The sequence below is a fragment of the Protopterus annectens genome, chromosome 1.part0 (assembly GCF_019279795.1).
Source record: "Protopterus annectens isolate FY-2018-M chromosome 1.part0, PAN1.0, whole genome shotgun sequence".
NCBI lineage: Eukaryota > Metazoa > Chordata > Ceratodontiformes > Protopteridae > Protopterus > Protopterus annectens.
In genome coordinates, this window is record NC_056725.1 from 739,213,033 (window position 1) to 739,230,938 (window position 17,906).

Sequence of the window (17,906 nt, forward strand, 5' to 3'; positions counted from 1 at the left end):
GTCCACAAAACAGAGTACATTTCAAATGTGTGAACATGGGAGAGCTTCTCCATATATTTAGTAGAGCTACTCTAGAAAAATGACAACCCATTGGTTCCACTAATGAATTCCTGTTCTCATCTTTAATGCACCGGATCACATATTACATAGATAATGAAGGTAATAATTTAGTGAATGCCTTAATGTCGAAGTTATTTTACTAAGGAGATGTATTGTACTAATACTAAAGCAGATGGTTTATTCAGAACATCCAGCACATACTGAATTATATTAGCTTCAATTTTATCACTGTACTCTAACCAAATCAGTTGTCTAAACCGAATAGCTGAAAACTAGCTGGTAAATGTACAAAGTGATGAAAACCAAAACAAACAAATCCAGCAGGCAAAAGAGTGCGTTATACAATTAAATATGAAGTGCTTTTCGTCACTGTCAGTACAGCAACTTCTTCAGATAAACTATCTGAAGAAGTTGCTGTATTGACAGCGACAAAAAGGGCTTCATATTAAATTGTATAACGCACTCTTGTGCCTGCTAAACTGAATAGCTACCCAGTGTACTAAATGGTTTAAAAGATGAATCCCCTTCTACTTATTCATTAATGGTCATACATTTTGTGCTATGCTTTATGATACGAGTTATGTTTCTGAGACTGTATATTAATCTTTGACTAACGAATAAAAACATGCTAAGGATCCCTGTCTTTTGTAGCAAAAATTCTGATTCTTAGGTTGAATGAAATGAAAACTGCTTTTTCTTTAGGGTTTAGTGCTTTTCTTGTCCTGGTTGCTGAAGCACTGCAAAACTGTCATCAAAACGTGTATGCTCATTTGGGGAGAATAATTTCAGTAATAAAGAGTAAGATATAACTGAAACATTTGGCTATAATGTCTGCATGACATAATGTTTTGGGTGACAGACCAGGAGTGTAATATTCCTTAGGAGATGGGAAAGAAAGGCGCCCTTTACCTAGCTAGCAGGCTGTCATTTTTTTTTAAATTTCTCCAAGTCTTTTAGGATTCTAATACCATGACAGGAATAGACCCCATTCTTAAGTCAAAGTAAGATTAAAGTTCATGAAATTAGTATTGTTTCAATTTTTCATGTTAGCCAGAAGTGCTCTTTGCAGCACTCGCAATGTGCCCAGTAATGACTCCTTCTGCAATTCATATGGAATTACACGTATCACCAACATATCTAAGTATGTTTGTAAATTTTTTTTATAAGACCCATTGCTCCTACTACTACTGGAACTGTCTGGGTATCCTTCTTCCACACTGCCCTCATTTCTGCCTGCAAATCCTGATATTTTATGACCTTTTGTCTCTCTGTATGTAAGACATAGTAGTCACTGGGTATAGCAATTTCAAAGATCAATGCTAGTTTTCTCTTCTTTTCATGGACTACTATATCTGGTTTTCTTGTGTCTATTTTTTGATGATCCTATGTGATATAAACTACATAATTTTCTATGATGCTTTGTGGTTCATGTTTCCAGTGTTTTTCAGCTACTTTAATATTATAATGTTATAATATTTACACAATCCCCAATGCAACAGTCTTGCCACATTTTCATGCTTTTCTGTAAACAGCCCTTCTGCAATTAGTATATCACAACCAGCAACAAGACGTGCAACTGTTTCCAATTCTGTTTAACAAAACCCACATTCTCTGTTTCTCCCACATGTTCAATGGACTTTGCAGAGCAATGTGTACATAGTCCATTATCTTGGGCCACCAATATTATCCTTTCATCTTTTGGTTTAAATTCACCTGCAACAATTTCTGCATTTGATCCTTATCAACATGAAATTGTTCCAAGAATTTTCTATAGTTGCAACTATACTTATGTAGTTTCCACTTTTCTTGCCTTCTCATCTGATCCTTCACCTTATATTCTTTCTTTTATTGTTTGCAACATTCATTTGCTGCCTGATTTTTATCTACTTTTTATCTACTTCTGGTTTGGTTTCCATTCCCGCTTAATGCTGATATGCTTCTGCTAAACTAAGCTAAACTAAGCATGGAAATCATCTTAGACATATTCTCCTCATGTTTCAAAACTTTGACTACATTTGGATCATGTGAGGTCAGCAGAAATGTATGCAGTCCCACAATTGCTGATCTATTCATATAATCACTTTTGAGGCCCATTCCTCCTTCGGAACGGGGAATATATAATATTGGTTTGCACTGATTTTTATAAATCATTTGATGAGCATGAAACATCCTTCTTGTTTTCTTGTCCAACACATTTTGGGGCCAGTCAATCACTCCAAAACTGTAAGTTAGGACAAGAAGAACAAACTGGTGTATAGCTTGGACTTTGTTTCTAGATGTCAACACTCTTTTTGGTATTAATTTTAGTCTTCTAAAATATTCCTTACTAAGTTTAATTTGCATTTTTTAATGTTTTATTGTTGCTTCTTCATCAAGTCCTAAATATTTATACACTCCCTCTTGCTCAAGTTCTTTTATATCACATTCTTGTCCCAAACTGTATTTTCTTGGTGCTGCACCTTTCCTGTTTTAAAGGTTGCTTTTGCACATTTATCAAGACCAAATGACAGTCTTATATCATCTGAAAAAATTTTGACCACTTGCAGTTGTGTTTTCACTTCCTCATCTGATGAACTATACAGTTTTAAATCATCTACAAAAAGAAGATGATAAGTCTTAACATTTTGTTGTTTTCTGGGAGCCAGATTGTAGCCATGACCTAATCTATTAGGTAGACAGCTTAATGGGTTAAACGCAAGACAAAAGAGCAGCGGTGACAAAGAGTCACCTTGAAAAATCCCCCTTTGAATTTTTACCCCTAGAATAAAAATGTGTCCTTTATAATGGCTTAACTGCAAAGTGGTTTGCCACAGTTTCATGGTTGCTTTAATGCAATCGATCAGTGTAGGGTGTACCTTATACAATTTTAAGCACTCTTTTATCCACAAATGTGGGATACTGTCAAATGCTTTTTTGTAGTCTATCCATGCCATACTTCAATTCTTCCCCTTTTTCTAGTTCTGCATTATGACCTTATTTAACAGCAAATGACGCTTTGTTCCTTATGACTTTATTACCCTTTTGTTCTATTGCCATGATTGAGTTTTCTTCTAAATTACTATAAACTCTGTCGGCATCAGTTCCCATCTACACTTTATATGTCATCGGAAGGCAAGTTATTGGTCTATAGTTTTTAGTATAACTTTCAGGTTCACTCTTAAGTAGTAGTATTGTTTTTCTGTTGTTAACCAGGATGGTGTCTGTTCTGGGTGCGAATATAAAGAGTTCTTACTCATGACTAAGTCTTCATATAAAGATGTTAATACTTTTAGCCAGAAGTTAGGTACTGCTTCTGGACCTGGGTTTCCCAATCAGAAGCTTTTCTTAACTTTTGTTTCAATCTCTCTGGTATTTACTTCATCCCATTTCATATCCTGTACCTTTGAACTTCTTATTCTTTCTTTTACTTCTGGATCCATTCAGCATTTTTGTTATATTCCAAAGGATCTTCAAAGATATTTTTCCAAAATGTATAATTTCTTCTTTGTTGGGGATATTTCAATTCCTTTTGCCTTGTTCCCAATTCTCTATAAAACTTTTTTGAGTCATTGGTAGATTTCTTTTCTTGTACTTTTCCTTTATATTTATCTGTATATCTTCTAAAGTTTTTATGCCTTTGCAGATATTTTTAGTTTATTATTTGAGATGGATGACAGATCCTGATCTGTTCTGCTACTGTGCATTGCTTTTATCATATCTATCCTTCTGAGTATTTTTGTTGATCTTCTATACTTTTCTAACAGTGAGACTTCATGTGTTAATTGCTTTGCAGTTTTCTCTATTGAATACTTTCATGATGCCATTCAACTTCTCCCCTTCCTTTCCCTTAGTACCTTTCCCTTGCTACCCTGAGTTTTTGTGGTAAGACTTTATCTGTTATTAATTTACCTGCACAGTAATATATCCTATTTACTTGTGTTGCATCACAAGAATCCCTATGGACAGTCATAATTACTGTGTTCATTTGTTTTATCAAACTTGTAACTTTTTTGGATTTTATTGACTTTCTGTATTTCTCTCTTTGCTCTTAATATGTCTGTCCATCTCTATTAAAGTAAGATACTTTTCTCTTGGATCATTTCCTTCTAAACTGAGGGCACATTCTTTGTTCTCCGTTTCCTGCAGGCATTCTATAGAAAGTTCCAGAGGATCTTCCTGTGCCACATTCTCTTCAATTTCATCCTGTGTCATCCATTGCTCTTTCTTATGGCAGCTCATTGGCCTATCACTTCACAACATTGACTTTGTCAGAGTTGCCACAGTTTCCTGCTCCTTCTCTTGCTGTGCAACGTCAACTAAACATTTGTACTGGTTTCCTATGAAAGATTCCAAAGTAACTTCATATGGCAACTGAACAAATTTTTCCTGCTCCACTAGTTTCTCCTTAATTTGGGGATCCATTGCTCCATCCTGCTGTGATGTTATCGGAGTTAGATTTTCTACACTGAATCCTTCCCTTCACAGGTAATCCATAACCTCAGTTTCTATTTCTTTAACTTCTCCATTACTAATCCTCTTTTCTACTTTTCCTCTGTTTTCTTATTTTATGTGTTGTAAATTTTTTCATGTCTGGATGCCTTTGCCTGTATTTCTCTTCAAATGTCTTTGATGCTGCTCTTTTTGTATTGATTAGCATTCATTTCTCCTTTGCATAAATATTGCTCTGTATTAAATCTCCTTTTCTTTCCCATGTCCATATTTATTTCTTCTTCAGATGTCTCCTGTTCCTCCTGTTTCTCCATACTTTGGGGGACTCGTTGTTTCATCATGGTGGGATATAAACTGTGTCAGACTTTCTACACTAAATCCTTCACTTCACAAGTAATCCATAACTTCATTGTCTGTTTTTTTTTTTAGCTTCTACCTTACTAATCACCCGTTCTATGTTCCCGCTTTGTGATCTTATTTTTTATTGTGAATATTTCTGTATCTGGATGCATTTGGCTGTATTTCTCTTCAAATATCTTTGGGGTTGCCTTTTTGAGTTGATTAATTTAATTTCTACTTTGCAGAAATATTGCACTCTATCAGAGCTCTCATTCTTTCCCATGTCCATATTTCTTTTTTAAACTTTTCAAAAGTCTCTAGAGTTTGTTATTGATATTTTTGACCTTTGTCAGTTACTTCTTTTTTCAAATGGTCCAAGGTTTCTTGGTCTGTATAATGTTTTTCATAAATCTGTTGCATTAATGAATACAATTTTTTATTTGAAGCTTCTGACAATTTTTTTGTGGAAGTATTTTTCTTTCCTCTAATTTCTCTGTTAATCTTTTTGTATATCTTCTGTCTGGAAATTCTGGCTTCTTGCATATTAGCAACAATATATAATTTTTTTCTTATCCTTAATAGTCCACTCTATTGTTTTAATGGGTCTTTTTTGGACTATCAGTTTTTGTGATTTTTGTGGACTACTACTTCCTTGTACAACAGGGGAGCCATCCTCCCCCTGGGCCTGGCTTAGCCCCATTGAAAGAATGTTTCCGTGTCTTGAGGATTCTACACTGTCATTTTTCCAGTCTTGGCACCAGTGTGCCTACCAGGATTGGGTACTTTGTTATCCTGGGTCTTGTGCACCCAGCCATCTTTTTTTATTTTTTAACCTACTTTGGTATATAAAATGCAGTCTATATATTAGTATTGTCTTGGTGAGGTTTTGTGAAAAACAGAGTCCACCACGTGAAGGTACTCACCAAGACCTGAGGATGAATTTAATTTCAGCAGTACTAATCTTGTTTGCTTGCTGACTTATAATCTCTCCATTATTATCTGACAGACTGGTTTTCACGAAAGCCCATCATGGTGATTATTCTGATAATGGAAAATCACTGCAGTGATATGCCTTTCTGAATCCCAGGGCCTGTTTTGCTTCAAACATATCTACACTGGTATATCCCACTTTGACTCAGAAGCAAGAGCTAATACCCTTACTGATAAATCTAGCTTCAGTTTAATACTCCTCACTTAGCTCATCTCCGCTATAATTTACCCCCGATTACCCACTTTGTATTACTCTTCATCAAGTGGATTCTTCTTATTGGATAACTAAAAATACTAGCTTCATCACTCCTCACGATACATCAGGCTGTCTTCTTGAGTCTCAAATACCACATAGCCCGGTCTCTTCTAGATTTATATAGCCTTAGTCTCTCCACAGACTATGTAGCTGAAACATGAAGAACAGCTGCAGTTGTTCTTCTCTACAAGGGCAGCTCCTCAACAGACTTCAGTAACTACAGACCAAGGATGCATCATCACTGAAGTAATTAACAATAATGCAGGAGACCATCAGACCCTTAACCACAGTCAGTTTTTATTTGTTAAGGGCAGGTCATGCTTACCTCAAACATGTCAATTTTGTGACATGGTCACAGAAAGTTTAGACAGGGACCAAACTGTCCATAATGCCTACTCTAGCATTGTTTAAAGCTTTGATACCATTCCCATTGTAGGCATCATAAGCAGCCTCTCTGGTCTCAGTTTTTTGCTAGATGGATTATTAGTATACAGACCAAACTTATGTAGTTCAAGTAAGGGGTCTCCAATTCTAGCCACAAGAGCACTACTAACCGCATCACACAGGTTTCATTCTTGGGTCCCTTTTTGTTTGCTTTTACTTCTCAGACTAAAACTGAGCATCCAATGTCTATGGATAACCAATAGTGTGAATGACTGCATATTACATGTTGTTGTGAACTCACTGTATAATATCCAAATTCTCCATGAAGGTCTAGATCAGACCTGAGTTTAGTACACTCATCATGTACTCACTATAAATGCTAAGAAGTGACATAGTAACCTACATGAAGACCCATCTCCCTCCTATTTATCCTGCTGCATGGTCATAATCAGCCACTGTGAGATCAGCAATATCTGGCTACTCATCTAAAGCTTTCCACGACTAGGCAATGAGTTCCCTCTGCATATCTTGCAGAGTACCTCCCTGAAAACCTTTACAGCAAAGCCTGATGGGTAAGTGTAAATGGATGCCTGACATTAATGATAATACTCTCCTATCCGGAGGTAACCAGTCGGGTCTTATTATTGTAGTGGTGATGTAGCTAAGCTTCTCAATGACTCCTGACTCTTTTTAAGTATAAGCCTGTTGAACTTATGAACCCATACTGAATAGTTACGTCTTTCTGTACCCATATTTTCAGACTTGCTTGGGGCTTTTATCAAATAACCATGGATTTTCTCCATTACTGCCTGTTATTTTTTCTCATAGTTTTGTTAACCATGCAAGCATGCTTACCTTATTCACACCTATAACCTTGTATATTTCTAGCTGACATCCATAGCACCTTATAGTGTCATGATGTTAATTGGAACTGCTTTGCTAATTAAGTGACTGGCCAATTAATGACAGGAAATATGAAAACAGGAAGTATGTGAGAAACCAATTGAAACAGAGATTGTCTGTGCAGAATATGCTGCAGTGGAGATATCAGTTTGTCCATTAGTATGCTCATTTGTATTTGAATATATGTTATTACGATGACACAAAATTTCATGGGAATCCATTTTGATGAACATATTACATCTACTGCAGTGTTTTTTATTCTCAGAAAGGCAAGCCCCCTGTACGTTTACACCTCCAGCTATAAAGATACTAACTCGATGATTGCATAGCAGTGAGGTAAACTGAAGTTTCATTATTGCACACTGGTATGGTTGTAATAAATTCAAACAAAAGAACTAAAATGTTAAAATTAAAACAGTGTTTTTTTAGGGGGGGGGTCAAGCCAAGCCTCTGCAGTCTACACATGGGGAGTTGAACTCTTGAAATTGCACAACAATGAAATAAAAGAAAACTTCCTTACTCCTTTGTTTGACTAAACACACACTGGATGAAACAGACCAAACAGGACACTTCATTAATGAAAACTATTTTAACTACTAATGTAATCATTGCACCCATATTTTGTTAAAAGATCAAGCTACATATTTTTGAGGGCACACTTTGGAATGTTATGCTTGGAGACAAAAGAATACACTGAAATTATCAACATATAATGCAGTACCCTGGAAATATTTTTAATTGTTAGTCAATATGAACATATGCAGTATGTCCATACTTATATTAATAACCATAACCAAAAGACACACTATTGTACAATATGAGCTGAAACCTTACATGACAAAGATTAAGAAAGCTGTCACTAATAAGTGTACTGTAGTCTGAGACTCAGTTTGTATATCATGTTGACATGCAAATAAGTATAATTTTTCATATTTTTGTAAATATTTCAAAACACAACTATCCAGAAGTGAACTGCAATGCCTTCATATTAAACCTCAAGTAAACTGATAATAGAATTTAATTTGACAACAGTACCAATGTATGTTCTCCATTCCAGTTTATATTTTGTCACCCTACGACTCTAAAATCCTTGCTGAACCTGGAACAATCCTAAAATACTTGGCCTACCAATCAATTTAAGTTTCCTGAAATCTTCCATGAAATTGTGGCTTCATCTAGTGCATCTTCCATTACACCATACATCTTTCACATCTGTTGTTACACCTCACTACCATTTTCCACATTACAGTTATCTTCTACCCTGTATTGTGCAACTACTACTTCCCATTCTCAACTGTTTGTGACTTTTTCTCCACTAAGTACTGCATATTATGCAACTACTAACTACTTCCCCATCTCAGTTATTCTTGGCTTCCTTCCTACTTTCTACATTACTGTATCTTGCATCAAACTTTTATGCACAAAATTCACAACTGTTATCTAAATTACTATATCTCTTTTACAGCTTTATGTTCCCAATATTCAGATTGCCTACATTAATTTTAACTATTTCACAGTGGCTGCTATGTGTGTTTTATATACTTCAGTTTGTGATTTTGTCATCTGTGATTTAAAGAGTTTTGATGAGAACATTGCTCTGTTCTTGCATGTTCACCTCTCGATTTTAACATTGATTGTGATATACATTACTTTTGTAATTTTGCCTTTTTTTGTATTTGCGATCTTTTTTAATCATGACTGTTTTTGTATCTGTGGTTTTAAGATGCTTCAGTTGTGTGTGTCACTGTTATTATCATTTTTCATAGTCTTAACCTGCATATTTTGTAATCATCAGTGTTTTTATAGTTGTAGTTTTGAGCGTCTTCAACTATATTTGTTATTGTTACTACTGTTATTCTGTTTCAGAGTGTAAACTTTCATTTCTGCATGTGTTAGTCCTACATATTCTTTGTCGAAAACTGTTGACTATGGCCCATGTCAAGGCTAAGAAGAGTCTTAGGACCAGTCCACCACTTGGACAACAGATCTGACAAACTGACTGAATAACTAACTAATTAACTAATTAAATAACTAAGCCTAGATGGACAAAAATGCTGCTCATAATATGTCTTAGGTGTATGGTTTCTAGTCAAATCCACTGTAGATACAATTGTTGGAGATCATACAGATACTTTGTGTCACTAAGCAAAATCTGTGCACTTATTAAAGACCCACTGTAGTGCAAAGGAACATGAACATTTAAAAGGCAACAATATATGCATTTGGTAAACAACTGTGATCTAAAGTCAAAATCAGAGCAAGGCTAAAAAGTCACTAGCCAACCAAGGCACAGCAAAGCAAGTGGTATGTTGTGACCAAGGTAGTGACCATGCAACAGCTGGTGGAGAACTTTGTAACAGATGAAGACAGTAGGTAGCATGAGATAGTGTGTGCTGGAGAGGCTGTTATCAAGTGCCACATAGAACTAAGCTGCAATACATTGCAAATGCCTTCTGCCAGATGTCGAGTCATGTGAACACTTACTGATTCCGAGAAAGGGGAAGGTATGAGAAGTAAAGGACAGTAGGAAATGGCAATATATTGCAAGCAGAGGTGCACACAGGAGGAAGACATAAAACAAATTAGGTTGAGGGCAGGCAGAGTACTTTATTAGTGGGCTAGGTACCCCATTCTAAATTGGGGAGAGAGAGAAAGGATGATGCAAAAGATAATAATAACATGGGGAAAGTGGGTGAAATGTAGGCAGTGGGGGCATGCAAGTAAATATAGTAAGGTACAGACAAATGGGATGGATGTGTACCTACTGGGGGGGAGACTTTCTGCACAGAGTCAAATAGAGGGTGAACCAATGGTGATGAGGAGGAGTGGACAATGCACAAGGAATGGATTGTGGTATAATAGGCTATGGCTACACCTAGTTTAAGGATATTGTGAGGCACGGGCAGCATGTTGCAATACAAAAAGAGCAGCACCAAAGATAGCTGAAGAGAAATATAGGCAAAATAATCCAGACATAGAAAACTTTACAATACAAAAAAATAAGAAGACAAAGATGGAAAGTAGAAAAGGAGATCAGTAATGGAGAAGTTAAAGAAACAGAAATTGAGGTTATGGAGTACCTGCAAAGTGAAGGATTCAGTGTTGAAAATCTAATTCAGAAAGCACCACAACAGGATAGAGCAATGGACATCCAAATTATGGGGAAACCAGTGGAACAGGAAGCAATTGGTCAGGTGCCATATGAAGATATTTTGGAGCCTTCCAAGGGAAACCAGTATTAACATTCATTTAAAGCTGGACAACAAGGGAAGCAACAGGAAACTGTGGAAACTCTGATGCAGTCAATGTTGAGGAGTGATAGGCCAGTGAGTTCCCATATGATAGAGCAACAGATGGCACAGGACGAATCTGAAGAGAATGTGCCACAGGAAGATGCAATAGAACTTTCTATACAATGCTTGCAGGAAATGGAAAACAAAAAATGTGCCCTTAGTTTAGATGGAAATAAGCTAAGAGAAGAGTTGCTTGATTTAATCGACACAAATAGACATATTAAGATCAATGAAAGAAATAGAGTGTAGAAGGTCAATAAAACTCAAAAAGTTAGAAGTCTGATAAAACAAATGAATGCAGTAATTAGGACTGTTCATAGAGAAACATGTGATATAACAGAAGTAAACAGGATATATTACTGTGCAGCTAATTAATAACAGATAAAGTTCTACCACAAGAACACAGGGTAGTGAGGGAAAGGAAGGGGAGAAATCGAACACCATCATGGAAGTACTGATGAGAGAAAACTATAAAGCGATTAAGACAAGAAGTGTCACTGTTAGACGAATATGGAAGAGGGAACAGATCAGCATGAATACTAAGAAAGATAGACGTGATAAAAGCAATGCTCAGTATTAAAACAGACCAGGATCTCTCATGTACTGTCACAAATAAACTAAAAATCTCAGCGCAGCTGGAAAAACTTAGGAGATATGTAGATAAATATAAATGAAAAGTACAAAATAAACAATTTATTGATGACACAAAAAAGTTTTATAGAGGATTGGGAAACAAGGTAAAAGGAATTGAAAGGCCGCCAAATAAAAAAAGAAGAAATAGCTACATTTCGGAGAAATATTTATGAAGATCCTATGGAATGTAGCAAGGATGCTAAATGGATAGAAGAAGTAAAAGAAAGAATAAGAAGTTTAAAGGTATAGGATATGAAATGGGATGAAGTAACAGACAGAGAGACTGAAACAAAGTTAAGAAAAGCCTCTAACTGGAAACCCCCCAGGCCCAAATGCAGTACCTAACTTTTGGTTAAAAGTATTAACATCCTTACACAAAGATTTAGCCATGAGTAAGAACTATTTATATGAGCACACCGAACAGACACCAACCTGGCTAACAACAGGAAAAACAATGCTCCTACTTAAGAGTAAACCTGCAAGCTCCCCTAAAAATTATAGACCATTAACTTGCCTTCCAATGATGTATAAACTATACATGTGAATTGATGTCTACAGAGTTTATAGTAATTTAGAAGAAAACTCAATTATGGCAGTAAAACAAAAGGGTAATAAAAGAAAGTCATATGGAAAAAAAGGATCATTTGTTGTTAAATAAAGTCATAGTGGAGAACTGTAAAAGGGAAAGAATCTAAGTATGGCATGGATTGACTACAAAAAAGCATTTGATAATACCCCACATTCATGGATAAAAGAGTGCTTAAAAATGTATAAGATACACCCTACACGGATCGACTACATTACAGTGACCATGAAACAGTGACAGACCACTTTGCAATTAAGCCATGATAAAGGACAAATTATTATTCCAAGGATAAAAATTCAAAGGGGGATATTCCAGGGTGACTCTCTGTCACCACTGCTATTCTGCCTTGCCCTTAACCTATTAAGATGTCTACTTAACAGCATAGGCCATGGCTATAATTTGCCTCCTAGAAAACAACAAAGTGTAAAGACTTCTCATCTTCTCTTTGTCAACGATTTAAAACTGTATCGCTCATCAGATGAGGAAATGAAAGTATAACAGCTAGTTGTCAAAATTTTTTTTCAGATGATATAAAAATGTTATTTGGTCTTGAAAAATGTGCAAAAGCAACCTTTAAAGCAGGAAAACTGCATCACCAAGAAAACAGTTTGGGACAAGAATGTGATTATGACACCCCTGCACTCGCCCAGTAATCAAGGAGCCACAATCCTCACCACTGGCAACAGTGAGGGATGTACACAATGGGAGGATGGCAAGTACACACACACACACACACACACACACACACACACACACACACACACACACACACACACACACACACACACACACACACACACTCACACACACACACACACACACACACACACACACACACACACACACACACACACACACACACACACACACACACACACAGTAAAGTGGAATTTCCCTTAACAGCACACAGAGATCACAGTCTGGGGCTGGTTTCTCCCACTTTCACCAGATCTCCAATAATACTCCCCACTGGCACAGCTATAGGGTTGAGATCTCAGCTGAGTGACCAAGCCAAAACTTCTAGCAACCTCTCTCTCTGACCAGTGCTTCATGTCCCTGCCCAAGTAGCTGACATATACACACTTTGAGATTTGATTCATATACAAACACACACACACTCATGGGCAAGGCTGGCACAGGTTTACTAGCTATGCTCCCTTCTGCCCAGACTATTAGGTAGTTTCCACTGCCACCAACCACTCTTATCAGCTACTTTTAAGGCCCTTAACAAAGGGTGTCCAATCCTACTGTGTAATGTTACTACTAATCCAAATGGTAGTCTGACCAAGAGCAAGGCTATTTAGGAGTGGTTTGTACAGTGTCACCAAATAGATATGCAAGTACTCTAAAAGCTTAAATATATCTCACAAATATCAGCCACAAAGATAGGTTTAAATATATTTAATAATAAAAGAACAAGACAAAACTGAATATGTATTCAGTTACATCAGAGTTCAAAATCACAGGAAATATTTAAACAACATTGCAGGACAATCTCAAATAAATGCAGAAAACATTTAAACTAATCTTTACTATATTACTAACTATATCTAAAATAGTTACTATGCCCTAAAAACTTACAGTAAGGCAAGTGCAGAAGGTGGTGATGAGTGGATGTTCTTGCTAGATCCAAGACAAAATACAAAATGCCCAGTCTCTCTCTGAAAGAATTGTTAAATTAATATCTAATATTACTGCTGGGTTAGCTTGGTACTTTTAAATGTATGAGCTGTTCTTGTTGTATAGACATTGCTGCTACCCCTAATTATGCATTTATTCATCCTGTTACTTTAAAAGAGTTTTACTTTAAATCAGTAGCATTCTGTAACAGTGTAAATGTGGTGTATTTGGCTACTTGTAATGCCTGTTCAGCATTCTATGTGGGCAAGACCACACGTAAACTTAAAGACAGAATAATTGAGCATAAGTCAGAGGTTAGAAGGGAGGTTGAGAATAATGCTCTTTTCAAGCATATTAAAACACATGGGAATATGCATTGCTTTAAATTTAGATGCCTAGATATAGTTAAACCTCATAGTAGGGGTGGTGATATTAATAATGTTTTAGATATTAAGGAATATGAATGGATTTTAAGACTAGCAGCGAATTCTTCACCTGGATTAAATTCTACTGTTAGCCTAAAGCCTGTTTTAAGTAAAATTCAGTGTGTTAAGCTATTTTAAATATTTTTGCATTTTGTATATATGTTATATTATATAGTGTTTGTCGGTCATGTGATTTCGGCTGCTATCATGTGACTGTGTTTTGCTCCTATTTAAAGCAAGCTGCTTTTGTTTCAGTGATTGTTAGTATTGAAGAAGGGTTTCACCCAAAAGCTTTGCTGTGATATATTAAATTGTTTTCTGCCTACGTTTGTTTGTTTCTTTAGCTTGGATAACATCACTTTTTGTCACCTGACTTTTAGTTCCCAGGCTAAACCCATTGTCAGAAAGTACAAGCATTTGTATCATCTCTCTCTGCGAAAAATACATATCTCTCAGATGTTTAAATATCCTGAAAGTCAAAAAACAATAAAACCCTTCTGCATCTTAAACCTAGTAATTACTTCTCTTCCAAGACAATGCAAAAAAAAAACTTCCAGCTCTAGACATTTTGTCTGCTACACTGAAACTGAGAGAAAACTTTTATAGCACAATCATAAAGCAATATAATTTCAACTTATTTTCTTGAAGTTTTGCTAGTTAACCTTTTATGTCCCAGTTTCTACTGTTAAAACATATACAGTTACACAATTACAATAGTTTATATACATTTCTATTCTAAGCCAGCAGGGCATGCTGTGGTTAGCTCAGTACATAACATATAGTTCTGTATAAATCATATCAATATTCACAAATGACATAGAATTACTTACAAAATTTCAGATAGCTGGGCTGGTAGTATTTCTTTTGTCACACTTCTATATAAATCCTATTAATATTCACAAATGACACTTAATTATTTAGAAAATTCCAGCTAGCTGGGGTGGCAGTATTTCCTTTGTGTCACAGTGATATAAAAGAACTTAAGCAAGAGGGAGTGTATAAATATTTGGGAATTGATGAATGATCAACAATAAAACATAAACAAATGCAAATAAAACTTAGTAAGGAATACTTTGGAAGACTTAAATTTATCCTGAAAACAGCATTGACATCTAGGAACAAAATCCAAGCTATAAACCAATTTGCTTTTCCTGTCTTAACTTACAGTTTTGGAGTTACTGTCTGGCCCCAAAACATGTTGGATAGATTAGATAGGAAAACAAGAAGGATGCTTCATGCTCATCAAATGATTTATAAAAATCAGTGCCAAGATTATATATTTCCCATTATGAAGGAGGGCTGGGCCTCCTTGACATTGATTATATGCATAGATTTGCAATCATGGGACTCCACACATATCTGCTGACCTTACAAAACCCAAATGTAGTGAAAGGTTTGAAACATGAGGAGAATAAATCTAAAATGACTTCTACTTAGTCTAGCAGGAGCATATTGCCATCAAGCAGGAATGGAAATCAAACCAGAAGTAGATAAAAATCAGACAGCAACTGAATGTGCCAAAAAACAAAAGAAAGACTATAAGGTGAAGGACCAGATGAGAAGGCAAGAAATGTGGAGAATGCATAAATATAGTTGCAAGTGTAGAAAACTTCTGGAAAAACCTCATGTTGATCAGGAAGGAACGCAATAATGGTTAAGGAGAGGCAAATTCAAATTAAGAGATGAAAGGTTAATATTGGCAGCCCAAGATAATGGGCTACGTACACACTGGTTTACATAGTCCATTTAACATGTGGGAGAAACAGACAAATGTAGGTTTTGTAAAACCAAATTGGAAACAGTCACACATCTTGTTGGTGGTTGTGACATACTAATGGCAGAAGGACTGTACACTGAAAGGCATAATAATGTGGCAAGACTGTTGCACTGTGGATTGTGCAAACATTATTGTACTGAAGTGGCTGAAAAACACTGGCAACATGAGCCACAAAGCATCATAAAGAATGATGAAGTTTACATAACATGGGATCACCCATTACCAACAGTTCAAAAGACAGCTGTTAGAAAACTGGGTATTGTGGTTCATGAAAAGAAGACAAAAGTAGCATTAATCATTGAAATCACCACACCCAGTGACTAGAGTGTCTTGCATATAGAGAGACACAAAGTCATAAAATATCAGGATCTGCAGGCAGAAATGAGAGCAATGGTTTTATAAAAAATAATCTACAATCATATTTAGATATGTTACCAGTACATGTGACCCAGTATGAACTGCAGAAGGAGTCATTACTGGACACATTGCGGGTGTGCAAAGAGCACTTCTGGCTAACATCAAAGAGTGAAACAATACTAATTTCATGAACTTTAATCGTACTTTGACTTAGGAATGGGGTGCATTCCCATCATAGTATCAGAAACTCAAAAGATTTAGAGAAATTAAAAAGGAGTATGCAGAGACAATCCTGAAAATAGTGGTGAGATGGAAAAGAAAAACATATGGAGAGAAAGTAGAAAAAGGCAAAATTAGAGTAGCAGAAAAGAAGGCAGATGACAATGAAAAATTGAAGTATGTGGTAAGGGTTCAAAGTACAAAAGGCAAAGAAATAGACATGCATATGAAGTATGGGACAATTTAATAGCTCCTTTGGGTGTAAAAGCCCATGCATTAAGAGCATTTATTTTTATTAACGCAGAAACATTTTATGACATTATATTTGAGACTGTTTTTTCAGTGGAATTTTGTTCTTGGAGAATATGAAAAAAGAAAGACTGTAACCCGTGGAATCTTTATGTGATAAAAGCATTTAATAGGAAAATAATAAAGAAAATTTTAGTACAATTTTGAACAGAGATAGAAAGAGAGATTTTGAAAGGACATTTGAAAGTTTTATGCAAAGAAGTACTCAACATTGCAAAAGTTTATGACAAAAGGGGTTTATGGACTGGTGGCTGAGATTGTTACATTGTATTAAAAATAGAAAGAAAAAATGTACATATACTAATCATGATAAATGTGGAGGAGAATAGGGGTGCTGTAAAATACAAGGGACAACCCAAAACATTTTTTTTTGTTTCTTTTTTTGTAGAAAAGAAGGACATTTGATAAGTGATTGTGACAAAAGAAAATGTTATATTTGTGAAGAAATGGGACATGATGCAAAAAATGTGAATTAGAATACTATAAATGTAACAAAATTGGACTTTAATGGATGGACTGTAAAAATGAAAATATGAGTAATGAAAAAGAAAAAGAAAGACAAGAAAATGAACAAAGAGGAAAAAAAATAAACATTATAGAAATTAAAGAAAAATTAGATGAGAAAAATAATAAAGAAGATGTAGAAGAAGGTTCTGAAATAAGTGATCAAGAAGATATAAATTTGGGGGTCATAAAAGGGAAAAATAATTCTGTTGGTAAAAGGGTAAAAGAAAAAGAAAAATTTTATAAGATAAGTACAAAAGAAAAAAGAAAGGAAATAGATGTGTATATATATATATATATATATATATATATATATATATATATATATATTTATATATATGTGTGTGTGTGTGTGTGTGTGTGTGTGTCTACTGCTTTTCATCGAATACCACATATTGAAAAGAGCAGTAGACCTCAGTTAAGCAAAAGTGCACTTATTCAAAGTGCACTTTCGAACTCAGCTTCTACAAATGGATCACACCACAGTGGAGGACAGCAGCAAAACATGCTATGTCCTCCACTGTGGTGCGGTAGTTATGGACCTTAGGGTTAGGGCATGGGTCATGGTAAGGGGATAGCTAACCCTAAGGTCCGTGACTACTGCACCACAGTGGAGGATAGCCTATCCTCCACTGTGATGAGGTAGTCACAGATCTTAGGGTTAGGGCGTGGGTCATGGTAAGGGGATATCCCTACTAGCTATCCCCTTACCATGACCTGTGCCCTAACCCTAAGGTCCATAACTACTGCACTAAAGTCAGTAGTAGCCCGTTCACTGAAGTCGGTTTCACGAAAGTGCACTTTCGATTAAGTGACTTTCACG